General features: G+C 42.0%; 1 protein-coding gene across 3 annotated transcripts in view; it reads right to left on the bottom strand.

Annotated features, from left to right (window-relative positions):
• The window catches only part of LOC115208463 (spectrin beta chain, non-erythrocytic 1), a 97,914-nt gene extending 85,796 nt beyond the window's left edge, over nt 1–12,118 (bottom strand). The window contains exons 1-2 of one of the 3 annotated variants that reach the window (XM_029776532.1): nt 12,005–12,118; nt 7,231–7,361 (exon numbers count right to left, since the gene is read on the bottom strand). The gene's annotated coding sequence lies outside the window, so the exon portion shown is untranslated. Of the gene's footprint in view, nt 1–7,230; nt 7,365–12,004 lie in introns of all 3 variants that reach the window. The other 2 variants (XM_029776533.1, XM_029776531.1) reach the window with 2 other exon arrangements.
• Nucleotides 12,119–16,324: the final 4,206 nt, after the last annotated feature.

The following is a 16,324-nucleotide window of genomic DNA, read 5'->3' as shown; positions in this document are numbered from 1 at the left end:
GAGCGAGTGACGTCACTGATTGAAATGCTATTAGCGCGCACCACCGCTAACTAACTAGCCATTTCACATCGGTTACACTATCCAAGGCATGTAGTTTTGCAGCCGACCATATTACTGTACGACTTGCTTTTTGTAACGCATCACTAGCATACCAGGCAATCGTATTTTGGGAGGGGCTCCTACTAACTGGACACACATGCATGGAATGTGTGTTAGCGCAAGTGCTTGCTACAGCTGTGCTACAGCTTTTTAGCATGACACACATAGAACAAGGCCCTACAGAAGGCAGTCATTTATATTCTACTGCATATGTGCTGTAAGAGATACAATTGCTCAGAGTAGGATTTGAAACTAGATAGTTTCTAAATTGTGTAGAATTGTGCCAAAACAAGGCAAATTATGTGAATTCAAGATGATGATATTGGGCTTTGGTTGACAGGAGGCTTGGTGAGTCCCCAAAATATAGTGACTCACTCAGCCCTGAATCCTAATTTACTTTGACATCCGCCTGCGTAACTCAAGTTTTTGTGTAAATCTTCTATTGACATTATTGTATGAAAGCATGTGCATCACATGCTAGGATTATGAAGGAAGAGATCCAAGCCTTCCAATCAAATCTTTGTCAACTGCCTCCCTCAGCCCCATTAGCTGACCTTATCTCCTCCAACATAATTATATTTACAGTCAATGCCATACTATGCTAATCCCTTTCTCAAGTAAGTTTGTTGATGTATACCATGTCCAGAAAACACACATTCGAAAAATTGAACATTTTTTATTTTCAAATGAGCTACATGAATGTTACGATCCATTCTTAAAAGGGTGATCTTTTTTAAATACATTCTACTCGTCTGCAGTTTCTACTGACACATGCATCCTTAAAAAATAAACCAACATTAACCATAGAAAATATATGTCTTGCTACAACAGCTGCAAGCTGTTCAGTTTTCAGTTTCAAATGTGCTAATGGCTATCCAGTAAACTGTTGGTAAAGGCACACATCCAAAGCTCTTATTATTATGTATTGTTCAGCTACAGTGAGGGAAAAAAGTATTTGATCCCCTGCTGATTTTGTACGTTTGCCCACTGACAAAGAAATGATCCGTCTATAATTTTAATGGTAGGTTCATTTGAACAGTGAGAGACAGAATAACAACAAAAAAATCCAGAAAAACGCATGTCAAAAATGTTATAAATTGATTTGCATTTTAATGAGGGAAATAAGTATTTAACCCCTCTGCAAAACATGACTTAGTACTTCGTGGCAAAACCCTTTTTGGCAATCAGAGGTCAGACGTTTCTTGTAGTTGGCCACCAGGTTTGCACACATCTCAGGAGGGATTTTGTCCCACTCCTCTTTGCAGATCTTCTCCAAGTCATTAAGGTTTCGAGGCTGACATTTGGCAACTCGAACCTTCAGCTCCATCCACAGATTTTCTACGGGATTAAGGTCTGGAGACTGGCTCGGCCACTCCAGGATCTTAATGTCCTTCTTCTTGAGCCACTCCTTTGTTGCCTTGGCCGTGTGTTTTGGGTCATTGTCATGCTGGAATACCCATCCACAACCCATTTTCAATGCCTTGGCTGAGGGAAGGAGGTTCTCACCCAAGATTTGACGGTACATGGCCCCGTCCATCGTCCCTTTGATGCGGTGAAGTTGTCCTGTCCCCTTAGCAGAAAAACACCCCCAAAGCATAATGTTTCCACCTCCATGTTTGACGGTGGGGATGATGTTCTTGGGGTCATAGGCAGCATTCCTCCTCCTCCAAACACGGCGAGTTGAGTTGATGCCAAAGAGCTCCATTTTGGTCTCATCTGACCACAACACTTTTACCCAGTTGTCCTCTGAATCATTCAGATGTTCATTGGCAAACTTCAGACGGGCATGTATATGTGCTTTCTTGAGCAGGGGGACCTTGCGGGCGCTGCAGGATTTCAGTCCTTCACGGCGTAGTGTGTTATCAATTGTTTTCTTGGTGACTATGGTCCCAGCTGCCTTGAGATCATTGACAAGATCCTCCCGTGTAGTTCTGGGCTGATTCCTCACCGTTCTCATGATCATTGCAACTCCACGAGGTGAGATCTTGCATGGAGCCCCAGGCCGAGGGAGATTGACAGTTCTTTTGTATTTCTTCCATTTGCGAATAATCGCACCAACTGTTGTCACCTTCTCACCAAGCTGCTTAGCGATGGTTTTGTAGCCCATTCCAGCCTTGTGTAGGTCTAGAATCTTATCCCTGACATCCTTGGAGAGCTCTTTGGTCTTGGCCATGGTGGAGAGTTTGGAATCTGATTGATTGATTGCTTCTGTGGACAGGTGTCTTTTATACAGGTAACAAACTGAGATTAGGAGCACTCCCTTTAAGAGTGAGCTCCTAATCTCAGCTCATTACCTGTATAAAAGACACCTGGGAGCCAGAAATCTTTCTGATTGAGAGGGTGTCAAATACTTATTTCCCTCATTAAAATGAAAATCAATTTATAACATATTTGACATGCGTTTTTCTGGATTTTTTTGTTGTTATTCTGTCTCTCACTGTTCAAATAAACCTACCATTAAAATTATAGACTGATCATTTCTTTGTCAGTGGACAAACGTACAAAATCAGCAGGGGATCAAATACTTTTTTCCCTCACTGTATTTGCAAGATGAATGACAAAGCTAGTGGGATAACAAAGAGAATGGACAACAGCTGTGCAGGGTTGAGAACCAAACCTATTTTTTGAACGGAGAAATACCTTTGTGCATCACCATTTTACAGTAACTAAACAATATATTTAAAAATGTGTTCCGTGTCCCAACTGGGGCGTAGGCTAGGTATCTTCTGACAAGTGAGATCCTATGTAGTCATTTCACCAATTGATAGTCATATATACAAGGAAATGATTAAGACACAGTCTATACCAGGGGTGGGCACACTTTTTGGCTCGAGGGCCACATCGGGACAAACAAACAAAATGAACAGTGGGCCGCACAGATTTTTTGGGGGAAAGATTTGTTTGCTAATATCAATTTGCGGGCCAGAAAAAAGGCAGTTATTTGAAAATATTATAAGTCCATTATAATTTCTACATACTTTCTATCGAGTTTTAGATATTCAAGTGTGGCCTGGAGTCCCAAAACAATAATTCCCCCATCTCCAAAAAACCTCACTCAAACCTCCCATGGGCCGGATTGAATGGGCATGCAGACCGGATCTGGCCTGTGGGCCATATTTGACCACCCCTGATGTATACGCATCTCCAGAGTCTAAAACTATCCTCTGCTGCTTGCCTCCCAGCACTGATCAGAAAGAACTGGCAAGATGCAAGCAAATTATCTACAACGATTTAGCCATATTGCCTTCACCTGTCCTCTTTTGGATTGGTACAGATAAAGTACAGGAGAAGAGGTGAGGAGGCCAATGTAGACTATTGAGATACAAGTATCTTACTGTGATCTAATCAGACAAACCAGCCTCTGACAGCCAGTAATGAGTACTCTGTCTTTTGTTATGCATCAATGTCATGCGCTTAAAATGTCATACATGCCAGACAATTATGACTTCATTTCCTGAAGACAAAACCTCTGGAAAATATTAGCTGATTTTTCTCCATTGGTCCTAGACGCTATGAGAAGGATGTGTCTTTCTTCACATGCAGTTGAGCCCCAAAGTGAGAATACAGATGTAGTTGTTGCCTAAAGTGGCAAGCATTTGACTTAAATGTCCCCAACCTAACTGTCTTCAATCAAGTGAATTAACCTGTTCTTCTGGTCCATCTACAGTGCATTCGTAAAGTATTCAGACCCCTTCACTTTTCCCACATTTTGTTACAGCCTTATTCTAAAATGGTTTTTTTTTTAATCCTCATCAATCTACACACAATACCCCATAATAACAAAGAGAAAACACGTTTTTAGAAATACTTTATATACATAAATATTCAGACCATTTGCTATGAGATTCGCAATTCAGCTCAGGTGAATCCTGTTTCCATTGATCATCCTTGAGATGTTCCTACAACTTGATTGGAGTGCACCTGTGGTAAATTTAATTGATTGGACATGATTTGGAAAGGCACACACCTGTCTATATAAGGTCCCACAGTTGACTGTGCATGTCAGAGCAAAAATCAAGCCATGAAGTCAAAGGAATTGTCAGTAGAGCTCCGAGACAGGATTAGGTCGATGCACAGATCTGGGGAAGGGTACCAAAAAATGTCTGTAGCATTGAAGGTCCCCAAGAACACAGTGGCCTCCATCATTCCTAAATGGAAGAAGTTTGGAACCACCAAGACTCTTCCTAGAGCTGGCCGCCTGGCCAAACTGAGCAATTGGGGGAGAAGGGCCTTGGTCACGGAGGTGACCAAGAACCTGATGGTCACTCTGACAGAGCTCCAGAGTTCCTCTGTGCATCATTCCACCAATCAGGCCTTTATGGTAGTGTGGCCAGATAGAAGCCACTCCTCAGTAAAAGGCACATGACAGCCTGCTTGGAGTTTGCCCAAAGGCACCTAAAGGACTCTAAGACCATGAGAAACAAGATTCTCTGGTCTGATGAAACCAAGATTGAACTCTTTGGCCTGAATGTCATGCGTCACGTCTGGAGGAAACCAGACACCGCTCATCACCTGGCCAATACCATCTCTACGGTGAAGCATGGTGATGGCAGCATCATGCTGTGGGGATGTTTTTCAGCGGCAGGGACTAGGAGACAAGTCCGGATCGAGGGAAAGATGAACGGATCAAAGTATAGAGAGATCCTTGATGAAAACCTGTTTTTGCTTTGTCATTATGGGGTATTGTGTGTAGATTGATGACGGAAAAAACGATTTAATCCATTTTAGATTAAGGCTGCAACGTAACAAAATGTGTGAAAAGAAAGGTGTCTGAACACTTTCCGAATGCACTGTATCTCAGTAACGAAAACAGATACAAGAATAATGGGTTCTGCTTTATTTTACTGTTGACTTGTTATTGATATTTGCATACAAACGACCTGCTAAAATGGTAATTATCTAATAATGGCCTAATTATTACTTTTCAGTTTTTGTGATGTAAATACTAGCTGAAATACAAATGCCAAATAAAGTATTACACCAAAAAGTAAATTTCCCATTAAATGAAAAGAAAACAAAGATCAAAGATTTACTGAAAAAATAAAACACTCCCAGGTGTAACAAATTATATCTTTATCAGCCAGTGGAATGAAACAAGATGCACCACTTATCCCAATAAGAGTAGAGAACCACTGAGATCAGATAGTGGTGTGGGAAAAGACCAGGGAGAGAGCATCACCACCTTCCTCTGGGTTGTATTATCGGCCAGAGGAGGTGATAGCCACATTCCAGAGAGAGGTCTAAGGCCGGGGCCAGAAACAGATGGCTGATAACGTTGGTTTGTTATCAATACTTTGATTAGGCGATAAGTATACATTGTCACAAATTACACACAAATGATATAATCTGATCCAAAACTGGATTATGGTCCCAAACTGGACCCACAGGGGTGTACATTTAGTTTTTTGGCCCAACACTACACTGCTGATTCAAATGATCAAAGCTTGATGATTAGTTGATTATTTGAATCAGCTGTGTAGTGCTAGGGGAAAAAACTAAACGTGCACCCCTTGGGATCCAGAGGACCGAATTTGGGAAACCCTGGGTTAGATTGTCTGCACCAAGATTGGTTGGGGTTTCAATACCTGGTCAAGTCATACCAAAGACTAAACATGGGACCTAATGCCTTTCTGCTTGGCATGCAGCATTAAAGGGATAGTCTGTGATTTTGGCAATGAGATGTATCTGCGTGCAGTTTGAAGGAAGTTGCTAACTAGCATTTGCTCAATTGCTAACTAGCATTAGCACAATGACTGGAAAAGTCTACAGGTACAGCTAGCAACTATCTCTAACTTATTTCATACTGGACGCAGATACATAAAAACGGTATCCACGAGTTGATCTCACTCTGGGGAAGTAGATAAAATCCTATGTGTGTGAACTGTTCCTTTAAGGAGATGGATTGGGGGTAAAGCCCTGCGACAGACTAGCATCCTGTCCAGCAGGTGTACCTGTACATCAAGCTGCCTCACGCAGTAGAAACAGGAGGTAGGCTCCTGCCCCTATGGGCCGTTCTGGCTCAGACAAGGCTTACTTACTTACTAAGCTGGAAGGTGAGGATACTGTGCATTTCATTTAACCTTTTGCGTGTCTTACTCCAAATATTCTTGTTTGCATGTCTTCATGAACATTTTCCAATGAATTTCTACGTGACCTGAACAAATGCATGAACAAGCATCTATCCGTTAGAACTTCAACCTCATTTAAAGTTCTGACCTACGTAAAAAAAATCTTTCCGTTGTCCGTCAACCCCCATAGAAAAACAGTATGCTAAATATGTATTAGGAGGGTAGAACATTTCCGTCTGAACGCCGCCCATGACAGCTTTATGCAACAGGTGGAATTAAACTTCTATCTAAGCTCTATAAGTGACTACCTGTTTGGCTTAGTCAAAATTGTAGGGCTATATATGTTTATGCCACCAGCCCCAAATCCTCACGACCATGCCTGTTTGTCTGATGAATAACTTCCGATCCAAACATTTATGATAACAATGCTGTGGATAAGTATCATGTGTTTATACAACTGAAAAGCGGTTTGACCTGGGGCAGATACCTCACTACGGGGATAGAAGACACGCTTGAGTCAAGCCTGAAAAAAAGACAAACTGGTAATCCCCAATCCCACCGGTTTCTACCATAAACATAAATACATACATTAATTCACTTTCTAAAAACCTGTTTTTGCTTTGTCATCATAGGGTATTGTGTGTAGATTGATAAGGAACGTGTTTTATTTAATCCATTTTAAAATAAGGCTGTAACGTAACAAAATGTGTAAAAAGTAATGGGGTCTGAATACTCTCCGAATGCACCATATCTCCTCTGAATTTCACTAGCATACATTGAAAAAACAGGAGTCTGCTCTCAGGGTCTGATTGTCATTATAGTCTCTCTCTCATCAGATACTTACGAATCTAGGCATTATACCCCATTTCTGCCAACTCAAGGCCCCTATGACTACTACTTACCCATTGTTCTTGCTGTCTCTCTTTTGCCAGAGTACAATTGTGTGTGTGCGTGTGCGTGTGCGTGTGTGTGTGGCACTTCAAGGAATCAGGGATTATCTATTCAGCACATGAATCATACGCTAAATGGGGAACACTATTTCAAGAAGTAGATATATGAATACCTGCAGTGGCTGGTATTGAAATTGCTTGAGAGAGTAAAGGGAGCCAAGATGGATGCTGTCCTTCAGCTGTGTAGCAGCAACAAGCCACATGACATGGAAACTGCACCAGTGGAACTCCAGGGTATGATTTCCTGCTTTCGTGGCACAGAGACATGGGAAATGGGAGAACACAAGTGATATGAGGTTCATGACCCGGGAAATGCATCCTCTTAGAATTACCTCATCTTTTCCAGAGACTGTTCAACAACTTTCCCCTCCAGCCAAGAATGATAGACCATGGATAGCGCTGGTCCAGGGCGTTAGTGCTTTTAGAACGTGCACTAACGCCGTTGGACAAGAGATAGACCACGGACAACAAACAAAGGACGGCATAATGTCATTACAGCCATAGCACAAATTAAAGCACAAAAAAGACACTTCTCCCTTTCCAAGAGACCAGCCCAGTTGCAAATCTACATTTTGAATGACATGACAATCCATTGCAAATGAGCTAAAGTTGAACGAAAGTTAGACACATCATTCACTATTTGGTTCTAGATGAGCACTGCTACCAAATGAGATTGATTGATTATATTATATCATTATGTATATGAATCATACAGCCAACATTCAAGACAACTTCTTACTGCAGGGTCAGTCAGAGGAGTGAAATCTCGGTGTGCCCAGCTCAGCACCCTTGGGCAGGACACTCCATCAGAATTCCTTTGGTTCTCTTGGTTCTAAGCCAGCTGTGTAAATGGCTAATGTGTCGAAATAGTAAGTGATCTGAATAAAACACAACTGGGAGCCCGTATCAGCAATGCAAGAAAAGCTTGTCGCTGTGTAACTCATCCTCACCAAAAACAATACGTATTACTATTGCTTTCAAGGTGCTATAGGCCCCAATTGAGGTTAGGAAGGACAAAACATCAACCCAACACAGTCTTTGCTGTGCTTCTACCTCACTGGACAGATATTGAGTTAGGGCACTTAGGGACAAGTCATGGAAACAAATGTGTATCAAGTATCCAGGGGAGAATTGGGAAAGAGTAAAACTATTTGGGGCTACTGCTGCTGTGCATGGTTCTCGCCCACTCCCAAGGGGTCTTTGTCATTTCCGCTAGTTCTGGTCGGGCTTAGATAACAGAGAGTACAGTATGCTATCAGCTATTTGGCTTCAGTTATGCCCCAGTCCAAACATTGGAGTATGTTATGTTGTACTTTCCTTAATCTACTCAGTGTTGTTTCCTAAATACTCATAGTATCACCTTTTGGATGAAAAGATGGAATTGAATAACACAATGAAAATGACAAAACTATTCTCACTAATTTCAAGAAATTCCATCCTTTTAAATGGCCTGGTATTTTAGTCACAAAAAGGGCACTGGGGAGGCTACAAGACAAATGGCTCAGTCTCTAGGCATTCTCAGACTTTGGTCCCTAAAATAAGAGCGTCAATTCCTTTCAGCCTAACAGACACAGCTGTGGAAACATGCTTGCCATGGCTGAGATGTTTGACAGTCCTACTGAAGGGGAGGTGGCCCATGCATGTCCAAGTTGGCTGACCACTCCCAAAACAACGTACATACCATCACCCAAGCATTTTTTGGGGTACTTTTACATTTTAGTCAATGCTTGTATCCAGAGCGACTTACAGGAGCAATTATGGTTAAGTGCCTTGCTCAAGGGCACTTCGGATGATTTTTGACCTAGTCGGCTCAGAGATTCAAACCAGCGACCTTTCAGTTACTGGCCCAACGCTCTTAACTGCTAGGCTACCAGCCGCACGCACGCGCGCACAACCACACACACATCGGCCCTCACCTGTCACCCTGTGGTGGCAGCTGTCCCCCAGCCTTCCACCCCTCCCTCTGCTCCCCCATTCCCCTCCTCTTTTACTGACCATCGCCTGCCCTGATAGAAAACAGGATGCCACCCTCTTCACCACCTGTTACACTATAACACATGCTGTTGTGTCCATTTCAAATACCAGCCCCAAACACACAAGGTATCAGTTTATGTCATGACATTCATTGTCTTTTTAATAATTGATTCTTAAGATGGCTCCAAGAGAGGACTATCTATCTCAAACAAGTAGAAGATTTTAAAAGCAGTTTGGAGTTAAAAGGGCCAGTGGGTAAAATGGCCGTTTGCTTACAGTGGAGGGGACATACAGTATCTGTGCAGTTTGAGCATGACTGTTTTATCAGTCATTTGACTGGATGAGCATATAATGTAAAGGAGAGTTTAGGGAAAATGGAGCCTGAAGGTTAATTCAAGACAGAATTCTGAAAATAATCTCTCCTTAACACAACTGATTTATTTATTGTGAAACCATCAGGGTACATATAAATAATTGTTCCACTGATCCCTGAACAAATGATACTCATTGAAAGGGCTGCCTTGGTTTTATGCACCTGCTACACAGTAAACTCAATTGACATCAAAGGCTGTTAATGCAACAAGATTGGTGTAGCTGCACGGACACTGAAATTGAGAAAAACAAAAGACAAAAAGAACAACCTAAAGATACTGGAAAATATGTTGGTTTAGGATATGCCATGATATCATCATCTTGTCATTTGCAGGTCTGAACACATAATTTGGAAACCAAATATGATGTAATATTTTGATGTAGTATTTTGTCTGTGTCTGCTGGTAGGAACCAGAGTGATTAAAGGCCTTTACACTATCTTCACCCCTATTATTTGTTCGGTGAGACACAAACGTTCCACATGTGACTGCATACTGTATGTGTACAAGGCTAAGTTGGAAACTCATTCAAATGTTGGTCCAATTTTAAACGAACAACAAGTTTTAGAGCTTATAAAGATGCTTTAATGTGTCTGTGTTTGTGTGTGTGTGTGTGTGTGTGTGTGTGTGTGTGTGTGTGTGTGTGTGTGTGTGTGTGTGTGTGTGTGTGTGTGTGTGTGTGTGTGTGTGTGTGTGTTTGCATTCGTCCATGTGTGTGATATTAGACAGATGGATAGGTTGTGTGTGTGCATGCGTGCTTGTGTCTTTCTGCATTCACAAACTGTGAAGTGTTTCCCATTGCAAAGGGACCCCGCCCTTTCAGACAAGGCTGAGTGGGGAAGGCAGACACTAGGTCTGCATACAGCAAATGGTCTTAAGAAAAGAGCCTGATCCATCAAGCAAAACCTAATGGGAAAATGCACTAGAGTGCTACACTTAAATGCCACTATGCCATGGAAAGCCTGATTAAACACACTTCCGGAGAACCATTAAAACCCCAAATAACTTGAACCAAACATATCACTCAAGCCTTGTTGTTTGGAAAAAGTACTGATTCAGTAATAGCAAGTCCCATAGAATAATCACAGTGTAATTAAATTGCAGGTCTTTGAGTTATTAAAAATCCTTTATTAAATCCTATGCCACTTTTAACCGTGCATGTTTCCCTTTGTTTCTCACAATGGATATTTGACAACTTCAATTCCCACTGTGGCTGACATAACTTGTGTTATGTAGGATAGATAGGCCTATCAGGTAAGCACAGTGTGGCAATGCTAACATGCCACCACTGGAACTAGGAAGTTATTGACTTCATTCATTGCTATATGGAGTGGACTGGTTGCTTGCAAAATAGATGCTTACAGTATCCTAGGCCTATAGCTTCACTACGATAGAACCCGAGTTTTTTGCTCAGTAAAATCCCTTTGTATAACCTACTCATCTCCCTCATTACTCTCATTTGAAATGTTGTTTGAGTCCTTCTGTGACTGGGACATTGAGGACTCGACCAGGTCGCATTAGTGCTGCAACGTTGGGCTGTTTTTATGCTGAGGAGTCCTCTGCATCACGACAAGAAGGCCGCATGTAGCATCAACCGCAAATATTTACAGTCCACCAAATAAAAACTATCTTGGAGACACAAACGACATGTTGACGAGATGCATGTAAATTATTTTAAAATTAGCACATACTAAAGAAAAACATGAAGGTGACGCTTCATATCTTTGAAGTTATGTTTTGAGGAGGAGCCGATCACTTACGTTTTTATAGTTACTGTATCATCATCTTATCATGCAATTAAATATTGTAGCTGCCAATGTAACATTAGCCTTCTGCGGCCATTTCAACAACCAATACACTTCACCTAAAATGAGTAATATTATCTATATCAATAACCCAACATCATCAACAACTACGCACCACGTAAACCAAGGACCATAAAATGGGGGATTTTTTGTTATTGTGCACAACCTAACTCAAACATAATGTTAATGCCACAGTTAGCCTGTATTTCGAACTGTACAGAATAACAAACGTGCTAAATCATTGCCCTCGCAGCATCACCCTGGGCTACCTTCCGCGCAGCGCCACAGATCCGCACGACCACGCCTGTTTGCATCCATTCTTCTCTACCGTTATTCCACCCATAGTGGAAGTCACAGAACACCATGGAAATCGATATCAGACACTATACAAATTAAATATAATCCAAATTGCGCATAATGTATAAAATATAAAGGTATTTCTGATATGAACAGTAGGCCTACAAGATCAACATGTCTAATGGTGTTAATAGCGCAGGCCTATGAAAAAAACAAAGACCGACAAAACATAGTTTCGTATGCCTATATACGTGATTCACGATGTCATATTTGCTTGATTTCAATTTTTTCCATCATCTCCCAGTAAATTTAGGTAACCTATTTGCTTTGTAGCCAATCTGTGTTACGGAAATTGTCTAACCTCGGCAAAAATTACAATACAACTGGCAATGTGATGAGATAAGCTCGTCTGTTTGAAATAACACATTTATTTGACTTACCAATCAAATAATAAGGAACGAACTTCACCGCCTTGAGAGTCCGCAACGGGCAAACGAGAGGCTGGGCAACAAGAGCTGGGAGTGACTGGGAGAATCCGCACTGCCGCCCCCAAATCCACCAAAAACTGTAGTGCTGCACTGAATTTCGAAGGGGCGGAGATTATAGAGAGTGAAGTAAACCTATCGCTGAGGACTAGCCTACACCATTTAAAAAAAAGAAGCTATATTTGATATGGATTATGTTTTAAAAAATTATTAAATATTGCATAGTTTAGCCTACATCAACATATATGTCCTTGAGTTAGAAAATGTTCCTTCTGTACACTAAATATGTGTCACTTTGTGGCTTTAAGATGTGTCATTTACAGTTTTAATGTAAGACTGCAGGCCCTAAAGACACTGAGGCTATCGAAGATAATTACATCTGTGAGTCATATTTACAGTACAACACATTTTCTACACTACAATTGTACATGTGAAACGTTTTCCTGTAATATTCTCTTTCATTCACTGCTTGTAGATGGACAGGGTATGTCATGATTCTGACTGGCCTTCATCTTGTTCATCCATTGTGCACGCTTATCAATAATGCATTGCAGTCATACACAGGACGTCATAATGGATCTTCAGAAGGACCTCTGATCTACAGTGCCTTCGGAAAGCATTCATACCCCTTGACTTATTCCACATGTTGTTGTGTTACAGCCTGAATTCAAAACGGATTACATTTTTTTCCTCACCCATCTATACACAATATCCCATAATCACAAAGTGAAAACATGTTTTTTGAAATTTTAGCAAATTTATTGAAAATGAAATACAGAAATATCTCATATACAGGTGGTGATTACAGCTGAGCTTTACACACATGGATTGTAAAATATTTGCCCATTATTCTATTTAAAATTCTTCAAGCTCTGTCAAGTTTATTGTTGTTCATTGCTAGACAGCCATTTTCAAGTCATGACATAGATTTTCAAGTCAAAACTATAACTAGATCACTCAATGTCATCTTGGTAAGCAACTCCAGTGTAGATTTGGCCCTGTGTTTTAGGTTATTGTCCTGCTGAACAATGATTTCATCTTCCAGTGTCTTCATTTTTATTTATTTAACTACACAAGTCAGTTAAGAACAAATTCTTATTTACAATGACTGCCTAAGAACAGTCGGTTAACTGCCTTGTTCAAGGGCAGAAATGACAGATTTTTATCTTGTCAGCTCGGGGATTTGATCTAGCAACCTTTCGGTTACAATCCCAACGCTCTAACCACTAGGATACCTCTGTCTGTTGGAAAGCAAACTGAACCAAGTTTTCCTCTAGGATTTTGCCTGTGCAAAATTTGAATTACATTTTTTTAAATCCTAAAAATCAAATCACATTTTATTAGTCACATGTGCCAAATTCAACAGGTGTTCACCTTACAGTGAAATGCTTACTTACAAGCCCCTAACCAACAATGCGGTTAATAAAAATATGGATGAGAATAAGAAATAAAAGTAACAAGTAATTAAAGAGCAGAAATAGTCTGGGTAGCCATTTGATTAGGTGTTCAGAAGCCTCTTGGACCTAGACTTGGCACTCCGGTACCGCTTGCCGTGTGGTAGCAGAGAGAACAGTCTATGACTAGGGTGGCTGGAGTCTCGGACAATCTTTAGGGCCTTACTCTGACACCGCCTGGTATAGAGGGCCTGGATGGTAGGAAGCTTGGCCCCACTGATGTACTGGGCCGTTTGCACTACCCTCTGTAGTGCCTTGCAGTTGGAGGCTGAGCAGTTGCCATACCAGGCAGTGATGCAACCAGTCATGATGCTCTCGATGATGCAGCTGTAGAACCTATTGAGGATCTGAGGACCCATGACAAATCTTTTCAGTCTCCTGAGGGGGAATAGGTTTTGTCGTGCCATCTTCACGACTGTCTTGTTGTGCTTGGAGCATGTTAGTTTGTTGGTGATGTGGACACCAAGGAACTTGAAGCTCTCAACCTGCTCCACTGCAGCCCCGTCAATGAGAATGGGGGCGTGCTAGGTCCTCTTTTTCCTGTAGTCCACAATAATCTAATTTGTCTTGATTACGTTGAGGGAGAGGTTGTTGTCCTGGCACCACACGGCCAGGTCTCTGACCTCCTCCCTATAGGCTGTCTCGTCGTTGTCGGTGATCAGGCCTACAACTGTTGTGTGATCGGCAAACTTGATGATGGTGTTGGAGTCGTGCCTGGCTGTACAGTCATGAGTGAACAGGGAGTACAGGAGGGGACTGAGCACGCACCCCTGAGGGGCCCCTGTGTTGAGGATCAGCATGGCGGATGTGTTGTTACCTACCCTTTCCACCTGGGGTGGCCCATCAGGAAGTCCAAGATCCAGTTGCAGAGGGAGGTGTTTAGTCCCAGGGTCCTTAGCTTATTGATGAGGTTTGAGAGCACTATGGTGTTGAACGCTGAGCTCTAGTCAATGAATAGCATTCTCACATAGGTGTTCCTTTTGTCCAGGTGGGAAAGGGCAGTGTGGAGTGCAATAGAGATTTCATCATCTGTGGATCTGTTGGGGCGATATGCAAATTGGAGTGGGTCTAGGGTTTCTGGGATAATGGTGTTGATGTGAGCGATGACCAGCCTTTCAAAGCAGTTCATGGCTACAGATGTGCTACGGGTCGGTAGTCGTTTAGGCAGGTTGCCTTAGTGTTCTTGGGCACAGGCACTATGGTGGTCTGCTTAAAACATGTTGGTATTACAGCCTCGGACAGGGAGAGGTTGAAAATGTCAGTGAAGACATTTGCCAGTTGGTCAGCACATGCTCGGAGTACACATCCTGGTAAACCGTCTGGCCCTGCGGCCTTGTGAATGTTGATCTGTTGAAAGGTCTTACATCAGCTGCGGAGAATGTGATCGCACAGTCTTCCAGAACAGCTGGTGCTCTCATGCATTGTTCAGTGTTATTTGCCTCGAAGCGAGCATAGAAGTAGTTTAGCTCGTCTGGTAGGTTCGTGTCACTGGGCAGCTCTCAGCTGTGCTTCCCTTTGTAGTCTGTAATGGTTTGCTAGCCCTGCCACATGCGACGAGCTTCAGAGCCGGTGTAGTACGTTTCAATCTTAGTCCTGTATTGACACTTTGCCTGTTTGATGGTTCATTGGAGGGCATAGCGGGATTTCTTATAAGCTTCCGGGTTAGAGTCCCTCTCCTTGAAAGTGGCAACTCTAGCCTTTAGCTCAGTGCCAATGTTGCCTGTAATCCATGGCTTCTGGTTTGGGTATGTATGTACAGTTACTGTGGGAATGACGTCATCAATGCACTTATTGATGAAGCCAATGACTGATGTGGTGTACTCCTCAATGCTATCGGAGGAATCACGGAACATATTCCAGTCTGTGCTAGCAAAACAGTCCTGTAGCTTAGCATCTGCTTCATCTGACCACTTTTTATTGATCTAGTCACTGGTGCTTCCTGCTTTAATTTTTGCTTGTAAGCAGGAATCAGGAGGATAGAATTATGGTCAGATTTGCCAAATGGAAGGTGAGGGAAAGCTTTGTATGCGTCTCTGTGTGTGGAGTAAAGGTGGTCCAGAGTATTTTTTCCTCTGGCTGCACATTTAACATGCTGATAGAAATTTGGTAAAATGGATTTAAGTTTCACTGCATTAAAGTCCACAACTACTAGGAGCACAGCCTCTGGGTGAGCGTTTTCTTGTTTGCTTATGGTGGAATACAGCTCATTCAATTCTGTCTTAGTGCCAGCCTCTGACTGTGGTGGTATGTAAACAGCTACGAAAAACACAGATGAAAACTCTCTAGGTAGGTAGTGTGGTCTACAGTTTATCATGAGATACTCCACCTCAAGCGAGCAATAGCTCGAGACGTCCTTAGATATCGTACACCAGCTGTTATTTACAAAAATACATAGTCCACCGCCCCTTGTCTTACCAGACGCAGCTGTTCTATCCTGCCGGTGCAGCGTATAACCAGCCAGCTGTATGCTGGAAAAAAAGGATTCTACCAGTCCATTGTGAGTAATCGCAGTCCTGTTGTCCAGAAGTTATTTTCGGTCATAAGAGACGGTAGCAGCCACATTATGTACAAAATAAGTTAAAAAAAAGTTAAACAACGCAAATAAACAAACAAAAAAACACAATCGGTTGGGGGCACGTAAAACTTCTGCCTTCTTCTCCGGTGCCATCTTACAGTCCTTGCCAATGACAAGCATACCCATAACATGAAGCAGCCACCACCAGTGATGTGTTGTGATGGATTTACCCCAAATATAACGCTTAGTATTCAGGCCAAAAAGTGTATTTCTTTGCCACATACAGTATTTTGCAGTATTACTTGA

This window comes from Salmo trutta, chromosome 14 (assembly GCF_901001165.1).
Source record: "Salmo trutta chromosome 14, fSalTru1.1, whole genome shotgun sequence".
In the NCBI taxonomy this organism is placed as follows: Eukaryota; Metazoa; Chordata; class Actinopteri; order Salmoniformes; family Salmonidae; genus Salmo; species Salmo trutta.
Note: the sequence above shows the minus strand (reverse complement) of the source record. Positions and strands in the feature narration are given on the sequence as shown.